Source organism: Clytia hemisphaerica, unplaced genomic scaffold (assembly GCF_902728285.1).
Source record: "Clytia hemisphaerica strain Z4C2 unplaced genomic scaffold, Clytia hemisphaerica genome assembly, whole genome shotgun sequence".
NCBI lineage: Eukaryota > Metazoa > Cnidaria > Hydrozoa > Leptothecata > Clytiidae > Clytia > Clytia hemisphaerica.
In genome coordinates, this window is record NW_027104387.1 from 94,877 (window position 1) to 109,282 (window position 14,406).

The following is a 14,406-nucleotide window of genomic DNA, read 5'->3' on the forward strand; positions in this document are numbered from 1 at the left end:
AAATGATCTGGCATATCATACAACTCAAGTTTGTTACTTACACTCTGACACGGAATTTCTTGTTTCAAAAGCTTTTTATCACAAGTTTTACAAATATATAATTGATTATCAGAAAAACTAGGAATAGGACTACACTTTGGATCAAATCCACTTTTAGTGTACTTTTCTTCTTTAAATGGCATGACCGCTCTTCTGTAAAGGCAACGGTGACAAGAAACACAGATGTAGAGAGGACCTTCTTTAATTTGTTCTTTAAATTTTGAAATTCTTTTATCCCTATCAGAATCTTTTTTGTCACTATCTTTTTTGTCTTTTTGATACTTTCTGTTTTTTTCTTTAATAGTTTCTGAATTTTTTTGATAATGTTCTTTTCTGTTTTCTTTGATGTTTTCAGAGTTTTTTTCATAATGTTCTTTTTTGTTTTCTTTGATGTTTTCTGAATTGTTTTGATAATGTTCTTTTCTGTTTTCTTTGATGTTTTCTGAATTGTTTTGATAATGTTCTTTTCTGTTTTCTTTGATGTTTTCTGAAAATTTTTCATAATGTTCTTTTCTGTTTTCTTTGATGTTTTCAGAGTTTTTTTCATAATGTTCTTTTTTGTTTTCTTTGATGTTTTCAAAGTTTTTTTCATAATGTTCTTTTCTGTTTTCTTTGATGTTTTCTGAATTTTTTTGATAATGTTCTTTTTTGTTTTCTTTGATGTTTTCAGAGTTTTTTTCATAATGTTCTTTTCTGTTTTCTTTGATGTTTTCAGATTTTTTTTTATAATGTTCTTTTTTGTTTTCTTTGATGTTTTCAGAGTTTTGATCATAGTATTTATAATTGTATTCAGTTATACTAGAAAGATTTTCTGTCTTACGTCTCTTTTGCTTGATTTCCTTTGAATGATTTTCATAATGTCGCTTTTGCCTTGTTTTATTTTGATGTTGACGTCCATGTTTTTCTGCACTGTTTTGAAGATAATCATTATATAACACTGTTCTTTTAAAGTTATTCAATTTTTTTACTAAGTTGCTTTGATTCTCAGAAAAATTTACTTCTATATAAGCTATTTTAATGTGGTGCAATCCATCATGGATGGAACAAACATAATTGGTTACATCATCCAAAGCTGAAAATTCGAGCAAAATTGACCTGCCATTGTCTTTTTCAACAATTTTGCCTTCACTGTCACAACTTGACAATTAAACATGTAAATTTTATATTTTTGTTTTTTCAATTTTACTTTCAATATTGCAACGCAATGGTTATTAATAAAAATAATTGCTCCAGTAACGTGTTCACTAAAAAGTAGACCAAAAATATTTGTGTCAACTGCACTCTCATCTAGGAGTGTATCAATGCATATATCAACTTGGCGAACAACTGTTATTTCAAACTGGTTATTTTCTATTACAACACGTTGAGGTATTTCATCAATAGTTAACGACCGATTTAAAGAAGTATCCTTGAAGATCTCGTCACCAGAATGCAAAATAAAATCCAAATCAAAATCTTTCCAAATGTTAATTTTTCTAACCTTTGTCCAACATATGGAAAAAAGTGAATTTGTAGCAGATTGTTTATCAGCACTTAACCCAAACATTTCATGAGCTTGGTTAAAGTTTCCTTGCACAATTTTACTCTTGTCAGTTCTTGGACCTGGGTTGAGTTCTATATCCCCTGATAATAGGAGTGTGTAATTAACTTTCATAAATATAAGGTTTGAATCTACAAGGCTATAAGTAACGTTCGGATATGGAACAAACATACCATTTCTGGAAAGATGTAAAAAAACCAGTGCGCAGTGGTGTTTCGAGAAATGTTATCTCGTACGATTTGGGAATTGCAACGAAAAGGAAGAATAAAAGGGCTACAAATCGCATTGGTCTAAAAATTTGAAAAATAGCATTATTGCAAAGGAAAGAACCAATAACAATAGACTTACAAACACCTTTTACATTTCGCTGAGCTGTAAAAGCAAAACTTCCTATACATGCGCGATAGGCTTCGATGGATATCATATTGCAATTCTGTAAGCTTTACCTTTAGCAAAAGTAAGGTGAAACGTTTTCAAAAAGTATATGAATATTTGTATATATTTATCTCACGTATTTGGTATATAAGAAGGTAGAGGTGTAGGTATTAGGGAAAGGTTTTGTTTGTACAAGGTTTTTATTATATATACGTATATAAGTTTCAAAGTGCGGATTTCCCTTTGCACAAGTTTCTAGGTACAGATTTCCCTGCGCACAAGTTTCTAGGTACGGATTTCCCTGCGCACAAGTTTCTAGGTACGGATTTTCCTTCACACAAGTTTCTAGGTGCGGATTTTCCTTTGCACAAGTTTCTAGGTGCGGGATTTTCCTTCGCACAAGTTTCTAGGTGCGGATTTTCCTTCGCACAAGTTTCTAGGTACGGATTTCCCTTCGCACAAGATTTGTTTGTAATCAATGTATTATTTGTTTGTTCAATAGTGTATACTTTGTTTCAATAGCTTTGCTTTGGTGCTTTAGCACTAAGTTGCGGATATTTAATCCGCAGTTCCTGCTTTGACACAGGGAAGACCTTCACTATAGAAAATAGCTAAGAATCTTTGAATGACTGCTTGTTCTAAAAAGAACACAGCAAATCAAAGTATGTTATATGATATGTAAAGTTTTTTTGCTTTACACGACGAAAATGTTGAAAAACACTACAATGTCTCAATGTGAAACTTGCTGCTAGCCTTCTACTGTAAAGAGAAAAGAGTGAGCTCGAAAAGGATTAGGAAATTACCTATAATGCAACAGCTTACTATCTAGATAGCCCAGATAATTTCATTCCCCAAACATCCAGCCAGTTTCTCATCTACTGACTACCAAGCCAACAAACAACAAACCAGTTTCTAGTGGTTTCTATCCTTTCTGATCCTTTCTACCAGCACTGCGAGCGCATTTAATTAAAGTGCAGCCAGGCTGGCCGAAAAACGGTAATTTTCAAGCACTTATTAATTCAAGTCGATTTCTATTTTAGTATGATTTGCCAGCTTATTGTCTCATCGACGAAAAATTCACAACTTTGACGTAATCGAGTCAAAACACAACGACCGCCGGCTCTCATAAAAGATAATAAGGGCCGGGAAGCTTTTCGCCGTCTCTGGACACGCTTCGTGTTAAAACTCACGAAATTGACCAAAACCGAGCGTTAGACTTGGAGAAGGAGAAGGAGAAGAAGAAGGAGAAGAAAAATTACCGTTTTAAGAAATATTTCCTATAGATAGGAAATATTTAAAAATAAATCAGAAATAAATCAAAAATAAATCAAAATTAAATCATAAATAAATCAAAAATAAATCTGAAATAAATCAAAAATAATTCAAAAATAAATCAAAAATAAATCAAAATTAAATCATAAATAAATCAAAAATAAATCAGAAATAAATCATGAATCAAAAATAGATCAAAAATAAATCATAAATCAAAAATAAATCAAAAATAAATCATAAATAGAAATTAAATCATAAATCTCGTACACCATTTTTCGAGTGATTTGCCCCTCGGGTTTCTACACTGTGACCTACGTAGCATATTGACAATGGCATTTTAGAAAGTACTGCCCAGCTACAAAAAATAGCAAATATTTTTTCTTTCTTCAAAAGTGGTCAAAAGTGTCCAGTATGACCGAATGAGATTGATTGACTAGCTAGTTCCTACCATTTGTTTACAATACATGGTATGCACCACTGCAATGTCTTCCATTCCACCCAATAGCTCATCGGTTGTAAGTGACGTAAAATCAGTCAATACGTCACTTTCAACCAATTAGCTATTGGGTGGAATGGAAGACATTGCAATGGTGCATATCATGAATAAACAGCACTTAAAAAAAGAAGGAACAACTTCCTATTTGTCTGTGGCAATATTTTACAGTACAGCCCGAAAAAAAACGGTCATTTGTAACCGTTTCCTTTAGCTTCGATTGCTTTTGCACTTTATCAATACAATAAAAAATAGAGAAAAAAAGCGAAAATACAAGCGAAAAGAGATCAAAAGTTTTATTAATTTTTGACGTCAAAAATGAAAAATGAGACAATTGATGTCAACGCAGTGTTCATTTTCCTTTGAAAAAACTGACGTCAAGATGAGCGATGAGTTTTCCTAATGACAGACAACTCTGGCAGTGTAGGCCCGTCGTCATACAAAAAGAACCAATTGCATTGAGCAAAAACCCGTGTAGTCCGCTTCGAAAAAGTAACCGGTTAACAATAACATATCCCAAACAATGACGCATGTACTTAATCCCAGCTTATGAAGGGTTCAATCAAGTTGCTTGTTGCTTGCATATTAATAGATTAAGGATGCTATAAATGGATTTATATAAATTATTATAATACAATCCAGACAGCGATCTATTTCTGCAATTATTATTTACCAAATTTACGTCATCGTACGTAGTGTTTAAACCATTGATTTCAAAGCCTTTTCTTTAGCAATTATTCCGCACATTCTGTAGTCTGAGAAGACTCATCTGTGACAACGTTTGAAGCTGCTAGTATGAAATAATTGCCATGTTCTTATTTGAGATGGTTTCTTTAATTATATTCTCTTCTGAAATCAGATGCTGTAGATTGAAAAGATTTGGTGCCATTCGCAAAATTAAATCTCAAAGGCGTTATATTAGTATTTTGTTAAAAAGATTTATGAAAAACTTACATCCATACGTACTCAGTTATATTTACCGGGACATGGTGATTTTGTAATTGTACCAGGCATTATTAAATGTCCTGGTATGGCTACAAACTTAAATCGGGATGACCTGATTGGTCATTATCAGAACAAAATATTGCAAGTAATCAAATAAATAAATCTTCACTGCAGAATAATTTGCTATTTTTTCCATCCTCGCTGAATTTTATGACTTGAAAACAATAAAATCCCCAGTCATAAAAAACATGAAAATATCAATACTCATCAGGGTTCATATTTATTTTCACCCCAACTTGCTGAAAAATCCTACCGGGTCTGTGAGAAGGGTGTAATTGCCCCCCCCCCCCCTGTTCAGCAATGTAAAAAGCTTAGTTTGTAAATATCAATTCCCGTAAAATAGTTAAATTTTTAAAAAACGTTGCGTCCTGAAAAGACTGAAAACATGTTTAGACTTTTTGCAGATACAAACTTTTAGGTGATTAGGTAATCAGGCAAATGTCGAAATATTATTAAATTTTCGGAATATTTCAATTCAGGGAATGACGATTTCAGCTCTCCCAATTGTGTCATTGAATAATTAGATTCAGTCCAGGTTTATTATTTGAAACATTTTTTAGCTTTTAGATCCCAAGGTCCAACGTTAAACTCATAGGTGAAGTTTACTTTTGGGGCACTTACGGGGAGTATCCTTTTCTCAAATATTATGACTTCCACTCGAATGATAAACATAAAACCTGAAAAATGAAATGGCCTTATTGAACTTAAAAGAATGGCAAAAATTATATCTTCGCTTTCATTCCACACAAACAAAAAAATACCGTTTTTTTTCTTACCGACACGGTTTTAGAAAGTCGGTTCTGACTAAGAAATTAGTTTCACATGGCGATAAAAATTGCAACATTTTACAATCGATTCTATTTGGAATGTGCCTTTAATCCTCTACTGATTGACTCGTAAACGTAAGAGCAGGCTCTGTTTTATCTATCCTCAAAATCTAATTGAAATTCAAGATTCTGTAAATACCCAAAATACTTATGATTTTCATAAGCACAAAGGTTCTTAGTAGATGGTCGGCAAGTTCCCGTTAAATTCTTATTCTTGTAAGATTCTAGAGTATCTCGGGTCGCATAATGGTTACATAATTTTGGCCAAGTCAGCGAAGAATTCGGCTTATCCAAAACGCGAAAATATTATTACGCATTGCCGGTTTTAATATTTTGCTCGTCGGTCCATGGATTGAATTCGCTAAGAATCCGTAGGTTATCTGTTTGCCGGACTAAAGATCGTTTTAAAGAATGAACTGTATAAGAGCATAAGGCCTCGATGTCGAAATATTAAGAACAAGTTAAGAACATTTTAAGATTTTACCGACTCTAAAACACCAAAAGATTTTGGAAATCACAAAAAAACTATCACAAAAATGGGAAAATAAGAACATTTTAAGAACATTTTTGTGCTTAAAGCTCAAAAAGTTAAGAACATCGGAAGACTTCAAAGATGTTTTTATAAATAAACGTGTGAAATAAATTAAACTACAGACTCGCAGTGTTTGACTACGAATTATTTGAAAGGGATCTATCTTATTCTTATAATCTAAATATTCTTGCATCCAATCAAAAATTATAAAACGATGCAGAAGAAAAAAAGTAATGTTACACAGGTCAAGACATGCTGACGTCAATGAAAGCAAGCTGTGAGAATAATTACTAGGCTATCGTCATATTTGACAGCCCTTGAAATTTGCGTGGTTGTCTCCCACATTGGTGACATAGCTCCCCTAGTTTCAGGAATAGTTCAATTCGTATAAAGATATGTGCCCGAGGATCCAAATGCAGGGACATCAACCAACCAACAGGAATTAAAACAACAATTCAAGTTGCATCACTAGAGACTGCAAAGATCACATTTTCAAATAAAAAATCAGCTAATGTCCCTGAGAACTTTGAAAACGGAAGAACAACTGTTGCAACACACAAGCAAGTATATCAAATAAACTAAAAAACTAATATCTACAAATCTCCATATTTTCAAATAGAAGAAATTCGATCTGATTCAAATAGCTCGGAGCAGATACCAGAGTTTCTTCTGCACGTCAAGAAGCCATACAAATTTACAATGTTGCTTTCATCTACCAAGAAAACATCTTTGAGTATCAATGAAACTTCTGGAAACAGATCAATGCTGGTCACTGGTGGCGGATCCAAATCAAAACCTTCAGCCTCGTTGAATTATGCTATGGGGAGTTCGTCCACATTAAATGGCAAAAAGAACAATTTAATAAGTTTGTTGTCCAACAATAAATTTCAACTCACCCTTTCGTCAAGGAGTAGTTTGTAGCTTGTACTGCACGATCAAAATATTTCTTTCCAGCTGGCGATACGACCAACGATTTTGACTGATACAGACTAGGTGTTCTAGGTGCTGAATTTTAATATTTTAAAATCTATAGCAACATTGCACTTTTTAATATTCAAGGAAAATTCCAGATCAATACAACTTGAACATTCTTTATTCGCTTTTTAAGTTATCGATGAAAGTTTTACAATTTTGAAGTACAATGGTAACAGTTCTTCTCTGTGCAAAAATAAATCTATGTTATCTTTTAACGTTTTTACTATGATTAATTTATAATGTAGAAATAACTTTATGTTATGATTCTCTATCGCTTAATCTTTGTTGTATGAAAATATGAAAAAAGCTTTCGACAATATTGACCATTCTATAATGGTACGAAAGCCCATAAACTTCAGTTTCGGTTATTCTGTCATTAAAGTCATCGACCATCGTGAGTTATTTGTCAAACCAAAAACAATTTGTTCAAGTCGATGAAAAACGATCCACCATCCAGAACATTGCGGTCTTTAGAGGGGGAGTTTCAAGGTTTACGGTGACACGTGATCAGCATTTTTTCTGTCCGGTATTTCGGTATTTTAAGAAAAAAAAAGCACGCTATTCCGGTATTTGAAATGCTGCCGGTGACGGTAAATTGCCTAAAAATGCTTCGGTATTTTGGTATTTACTCGTAAAACTTCGGTATTTCGGTAACTTCAAATTCTTTCCGAAATGTTTTCTTCTTAAAGAGACTTCCGAAAATCGCCTGCAGCGCTAAACTTTCTTAAATTTTAGAAAACTACACTTATGTTTTCTAAAATGATCAGTTTTGACAGTATGTATACACCACTTTAGCTCCCAAACAGTAGCGTGGTGACATGGGGTCAGAAAAAGCTCCACCTCTAGTCAGTCTAGTGACAACTTTTTTGTGGTTATAGTCCATCCACTATCCTTTAAATAATGACTTTAAATGTGCTACCTTCTCAAGCACTTACAAATGTCTTTTTTCGAGTAGAATTTGAGCCAAAGGCAAATGGACGGACCAAACCAATCTGGAGTCCCTTTCCCTAATTTCACCATCACCAAACGGACCTGTAGATTAGCACAAATTTTTCGCGCTCGCTTCGCTCCCATTATTTTGTTAAAATGTTTCCCCAACGCTTGCGGGTTGCCTTTTTTTGATTTGCCTCTCTGATCTTGGTCAAGCAACCATGCTATTGCCCTTTTCTCAAAGGGAGGCGATGGGATAGGTACTGCCTAATTCTCAAATTAGAACTAAAGAATTATCAGTAAAAAGAGCTCTATGAGGAGCTTAGTTAATAATACCATTGTAAAACATAGTGCTTTTAGCCAATAAGAAAGTGTTAAAATCGAAATTTTCTTCGGTCGGCACAAACCATGGTTGCGCTTTGTCAGTAATTAAACTTCACTTCTTCTCTGTGCTATTTGCACTTGGAAATTATAGATCCTTCGTTTGATATACTGAGCTAATACGAACAGTAGTTGAAAATGAAGTTTTCGACAGGGTATCCCCTACACCTTATTTCATCAACAATTCTTGCAGTTGAAATACCTTTCCTCACGAAATACACGTTTTTTTTATTAGAACACCTAAAATTTGGCTGAGCCTGGATGTGCTTATTATTTTTTTAGCAATATTCAGCCTAAAAGGTTCTTAAATGCGTTCTCAATTTTTCAGACTACTCTAAATCGACAATATCATGCAAAATAAAGAGCACTTAAATTTGGCAAAATTTGGACAATATTTGACTCTCGACTTTTGAAGATCCATCCCTAAATTCGGTTAAAACTGCTTAGAAAGGGGAAAAAATTGTAGTTTCTTGTCATTTTTTCCAAACTGAGGCTGGGCATGTTCTTAACCTTTAGACACCGCTGTTTTTAAAAACAGCGCGCGCTGCTGCCGCTGTTTTTTTCATGAAAATGGAGGTTTCGCGGAAAATGTCATAAAATCTGAACCGCTAAAGCTTAAGTAAAAAGTAAACCCATTTTGAAAAGCTAAGGATCTATTTTTTCAGATAATACCAAAAAGATGCCTCATCAACCTTTTAAACCTGACTACACAGCCTCAAATCAAAACAGTAAAAATTCCATGTTTACGATTTTTTCACTTTTTTTCTTTTTTTTGACAAATTGAATGAAAAAAGTGGGTACAAGGTAAAGATAGGTCCCAGAAAAATTATTTTGTTTTAGTTTATGTTATAAGCCACCATTGTGTGAAATTTCAGGGCTGAAGAAGCTCATTTCATCTCAGAATTTAAGTTTCGGTGAAGCACACTTTTCCACCAAAATCGACACTCTGGCCACAACAGGTAAAATAAGTGGTCCCGTTGCTCTAAAATTGGCCCTGCACTTACCCTAAGCCTGTAAAATTACTACAATAATCCTAACAGACTCTCTATCATGTAAATTCAAGCAATAAAACACCAGAATAGTGGAAAAACTGAGGCAAAACAGCCCTGAGTTGTTGGAGCTAGAGATAGGCATGTATATCAGGAAATACCCCCTAAAACCCCTTCAAACCACATAGAAACTGCCAATAAAGGTTCTCTATCTCATATAATGATATTTATATGCTGAAACCAAGAAAAAACCAGACATAAACATGACTTTTCAGTCCAAAAATCCATCAAACACCCTCTGTCCACCACTAAAACGATGTTTTGTTGACATTTGAAAAATACACCGACATTGAGTTCGGATATCTCGAGATGTATAAAAGCAGGACCCGTAAAATTTTTAAAAAATGAACCTTCACCCCTATCCTGTCTGCTAAATTTTACAGAATAGAAAAATTCAAACTGGTCTTTATTTTATTAAACTTTGAAAGGACCCCAGTATCAAAACGTACGTGGTACGTCTCTCGGCCTGTATATATGACGTACGTGGTACGTCTCTCGGCGGCTAAAGGTTAAGATGTTTTTAATTTTTCGACAAATTTCAGCCTATATGTTCTTATAATAAACTAGGTTGTAAGAAAAAAAACGTGTAGGCCCAAAACGAAATGTAAAAATTTTCGGTGACGGTATTTGGAGATAATTGTCTTCGGTATTCCGGTATTTCGGTATTCAGTACTCCTTGAACCCCCCCCCTTTTTTTAAAGCAATGTTTGAAAGTCGGGAAAATTGAAAGTTGATTTTTGTATTAACCCTATTACCCCAGGGGGTACAATCTACCACACTGGAGTTCTTTTGTGTATATCTCAGAGAAAAATGTTTTAAACGACTTGAAATTTTCTGACTTTTAATAAAATCTTAATAAGAGTAATTGTGCTAAATTTTTGGGTCATAGGTCTTCCAGATCAGGTTTTATGACTTTATTGTGAAACATGACATAAAACCAAGCTAAAATCGCTTAAAACTCAAAATTTTAAAGTGCTGATAATCATGATAATCATCATTTATGATGTCATCAAATTTTGGAAATTTTACTCATATTCAGCATGAATTGTAAGAAAAAATCTTGATGGAAAATGTAAAACCAGCAATTATGTTAAAAGGCAGCCTTTTATCTTTCCGATACTTCAAACAGAATCTAAATATCTTTATTGGGTCGACTGTGAACGACATTTTTGTAAACCATATACTTGGGCTTTTTTCCGACATGTGGAAATTTTGGGATGACGTCATCACTTTTTGAATTTATTTTTCTTCCTTGAAGTTTTTTTTATGATGGAGAACATCTGTACCAAATTTCATGGTCATGGCTCTCCTAGATCAAAAATAATCGAGGGTGGTAGATTCTACCGCCACCCCTCTCCTAGGGATACAAAACTCAAAAAAGCTTGGGGTTAATAGGGTTAATTGATGTACATTTCTTAAAAGGACCCCATTCTTTAGTATGTAAACTTTGAAAATGTATACTTTCAGCAAGGATTTATCATACACTGGATATACAAGTAACAGATTTTTGCCGATTTCTCGTGTACTAGCTATGTCCGCAGTAATGATATTATTGTTCACTCTCCTTCCCTCATTAAATGATTTTTCGAAGCATTTTTATTGCATTTCTTATCGAAAATCACTCATCCAATTCCCAAAAGAGACTTAAAACTTTCCTGTGAGAGTTAGATTCTTCCACTTAATTGATAATTATAAGTCGTTATGACGTTTCAAGCTGTGAGAAAGATGCAAAAGACGTGTTGTGTATAAGAAATTTAATGTTGACACCGGAAATTTTCAAACTTCAACCTCAAAAAAATCTGTTCTCGCTGAGGTAGCTCAACTTCTTGCTAATATATTTAATACTTCCATACAGTCAGGTAAATTCCTAACTGCTCTAAAAGTAGCAAAAGTAATACCTGTTTATAAACATAAAGGCTCACCATACGATCCTAATAATTTCAGACCTATTTCCCTTCTTTCTAATATTGATAAAATATTTGAAAAGCTAATTAAATTCAGAGTTGTAAAATTCCTTGATGAAAATAAAAGTATCTTTAAAAATCAATTTGGATTCCGCAACAAATACTCTACCACACACGCTTTGATAAATCTAACAGAAAAAATTCGATCAAACATAGATAGGGGTCTGTATTCTTGCGGGGTTTTCATCGATCTCCAAAAAGCTTTCGATACTGTTGACCATGAAATTCTCTTATCTAAACTACAGCATTATGGAATACGAGGCATTGCAAATCTCTGGTTTCGATCTTACTTAACTAATAGGAAACAATATGTGTCAATTTCTGGACACGATTCTTCAAAACGAACTGTTAAACATGGAGTTCCTCAGGGCTCTGTATTAGGACCACTACTCTTTCTAATTTACATAAATGACCTTCCTCAAGCTATATTGAATAGCGAAACCAACCTCTTTGCTGATGATACCTGCCTTCTTTCATCTGACTCAAATTTGAATTCACTCGAAACCAAAGTGAACTCTGATCTAATTAAACTTTCTTCTTGGCTTCGTGCGAAAAAAATTTCTCTTAACACTGCGAAAACAGAGGTCATTTTGTTCAGAAGCAAACATAAATCTGTACCTTACTCTATGAATCTTTACCTTGAAGGACACGCCTTAAAATTCACAAAGCATGTCAAATATCTTGGTCTCATTCTAGATGAATTTCTAGCCTGGAATTTTCACTTTGATCATTTATCCACAAAGCTTAGAAGATCTAATGGTATTTTGTCCAAACTACGCCACTTTGTTCCACAACTAGTCCTCAAAACTTTATACTATGCTATGTTCCACTCTCATATGTCTTACGCAACAATTATCTGGGGACAAGGCCTTACTCAAAACTCTCGAATAGGAAAATTACAAAAAAGATGTTTGCGTATTCTAACTTTTTCAGATTTTAATGCTGAGACTTCCCCTCTTTTTCAAAACCTTAAAATTCCAACTTTACAAATACTGTTATCAAATTCAATATTCAACTTGTACATCAAACTCTATCTAATCTTTCTCCTGAAGCCGTTACAAACGTGTTAAACTACAAAACCCTGACACACATTTATCACACAAGAAATAGTTACCTGAAACTTTTAGAGCGCCCCAAGGCAAAAACACTCAACTTTGGATTGAGATCCATAAAATATCAATCACTTTTAATTTGGAACCAACTATTATTACATACAAAGACTGATCTTAGACCATTATCTGAATATACGATCAAAAAGAAGGTTAGAGACTTCCTTCACATCTAATCCTCTCGCATACCTTGAAAATGAAAGTTCATCTCTACAAAACCTTGAAATTCACATACAATGACAATTAATATTTTTCAGGTTTTTCAATAGTTGATGTCATATTTTTTTGTATGCATTGTTATTATTTTTTCCTTTTTTCATTGTTTATTTATGGTTAGGTATGTAAACATTGTTTTTATTCTGATTGTTAAAGTTTAAATAGTTTTAATAACCCTTAAGATACCTCCCATAATGATATTCGACATGACCAGCTCACGCGACCAGGTGTTCATTCCATTTGATTAGACGGTACGTCTATTGGATGGACTCCTGGCCTGCATTCCTCCCCTAATTTATATAAACTTAAAATATGTAAATTTTTAATGATATGCAGGCGAATAAATTACTTTGAATTGAATTGAAAAAATTGCCACCACGTGCCTCCAAAGGATTTTCATACCACAGTGGAGCCAAGACACTCAAGTTTTATGTATGTTAATTTCAGCTCTTCTGGGGACAGTCTTGGAAAGATATTTTCAATTGAAAATTTTGTGTCACTATAAGCATTTTGTCTGAATTTCTTGTCTAATGATGTTTTTCTCACATTAGATTTCACAAATGTATTCGGCTTGGAATGCTAGCCTTACTTTCAAACTTTTTTTTCTGCAAATGTACAAAAAGAAAGAGTTGGAGAACTTTTTAAAAATAAGACTGATTAACGTTTTTAAAAATCAGACATCTTCGAGCCGCCATGACAGTTGTCCTTTGCGGACAAAGCTAGAACATCCATTGTTTTCTGAAACAAAGAAAATACAATGGTCGCTCTCCATCGTTTTATGAGTCGTTTATCCAGTGTATAATAAATCTTTGCTTTCAGTTCCCTCAATATCCCGGAATCGGAATTATTCCCAATTGGAAAGGAGTAGAGCTTTGAAATTTTTCACTGGACATTCATTTTTTTTAGTTCTACATCAGATAAAGGAAACTTTAAACATCGTCAATTTCTCTTTATGACCAAAATTGAACATTTTTTGAATCCGATAAATCCGATTAAAGATCGCCGTGATATATACTTTGGAGTGTCCCCCAAGGTAGCATCCTTGGACCCATTCTTTTCAATGTGTATGTTGCGAAACCCCGTACGTCATCGAAACCCCGTCCATCTAATATGCAGATGACACCACTCTACATCGATCGTGCGTAAATAATCAAATGTTTGAGATTGTTATATCCTTGGAAAGGAATCTCATGGAACTATCGAGATGGTACACCGATAATGGTCTAATATTCAACGATGACGAACTTCAAATGATAGTACTTCACAAACCAAGATCCCTCCCTACTGATCAATCCTACATTGTTCGATCAAATGATCACTCTATTAAACAGGTACACTTATTTTTTTTTTATAAGAACCAGTAAATTTTTGTTGAGGCTCGGCTGTTCTTATTTTTTTGGCACTTTGAGCCTCAAATTGTTCTTATCCTGTTCTTATTTCAAGGCAAATTTGGGGCATTATGGGGTATTTTTGGGTTCGTACCCTAATTTCATTAATTTGGCCCTTATTTTACTTATAACTCAGCAATTCCAGGCTCAGGGTTGTTCTTAAATTATTCTTATTTTTTGGCGATTTTGAGCCTCATTGTTCTTATAAAATTGTTCTTATAAAAAAAAAAAGTGTAGGGGCATCCGAGGGTAAATCACGTTGATATTTTAGCCAAATACCGGTCCTGTTATAATGGATCGCTAAAAAAATA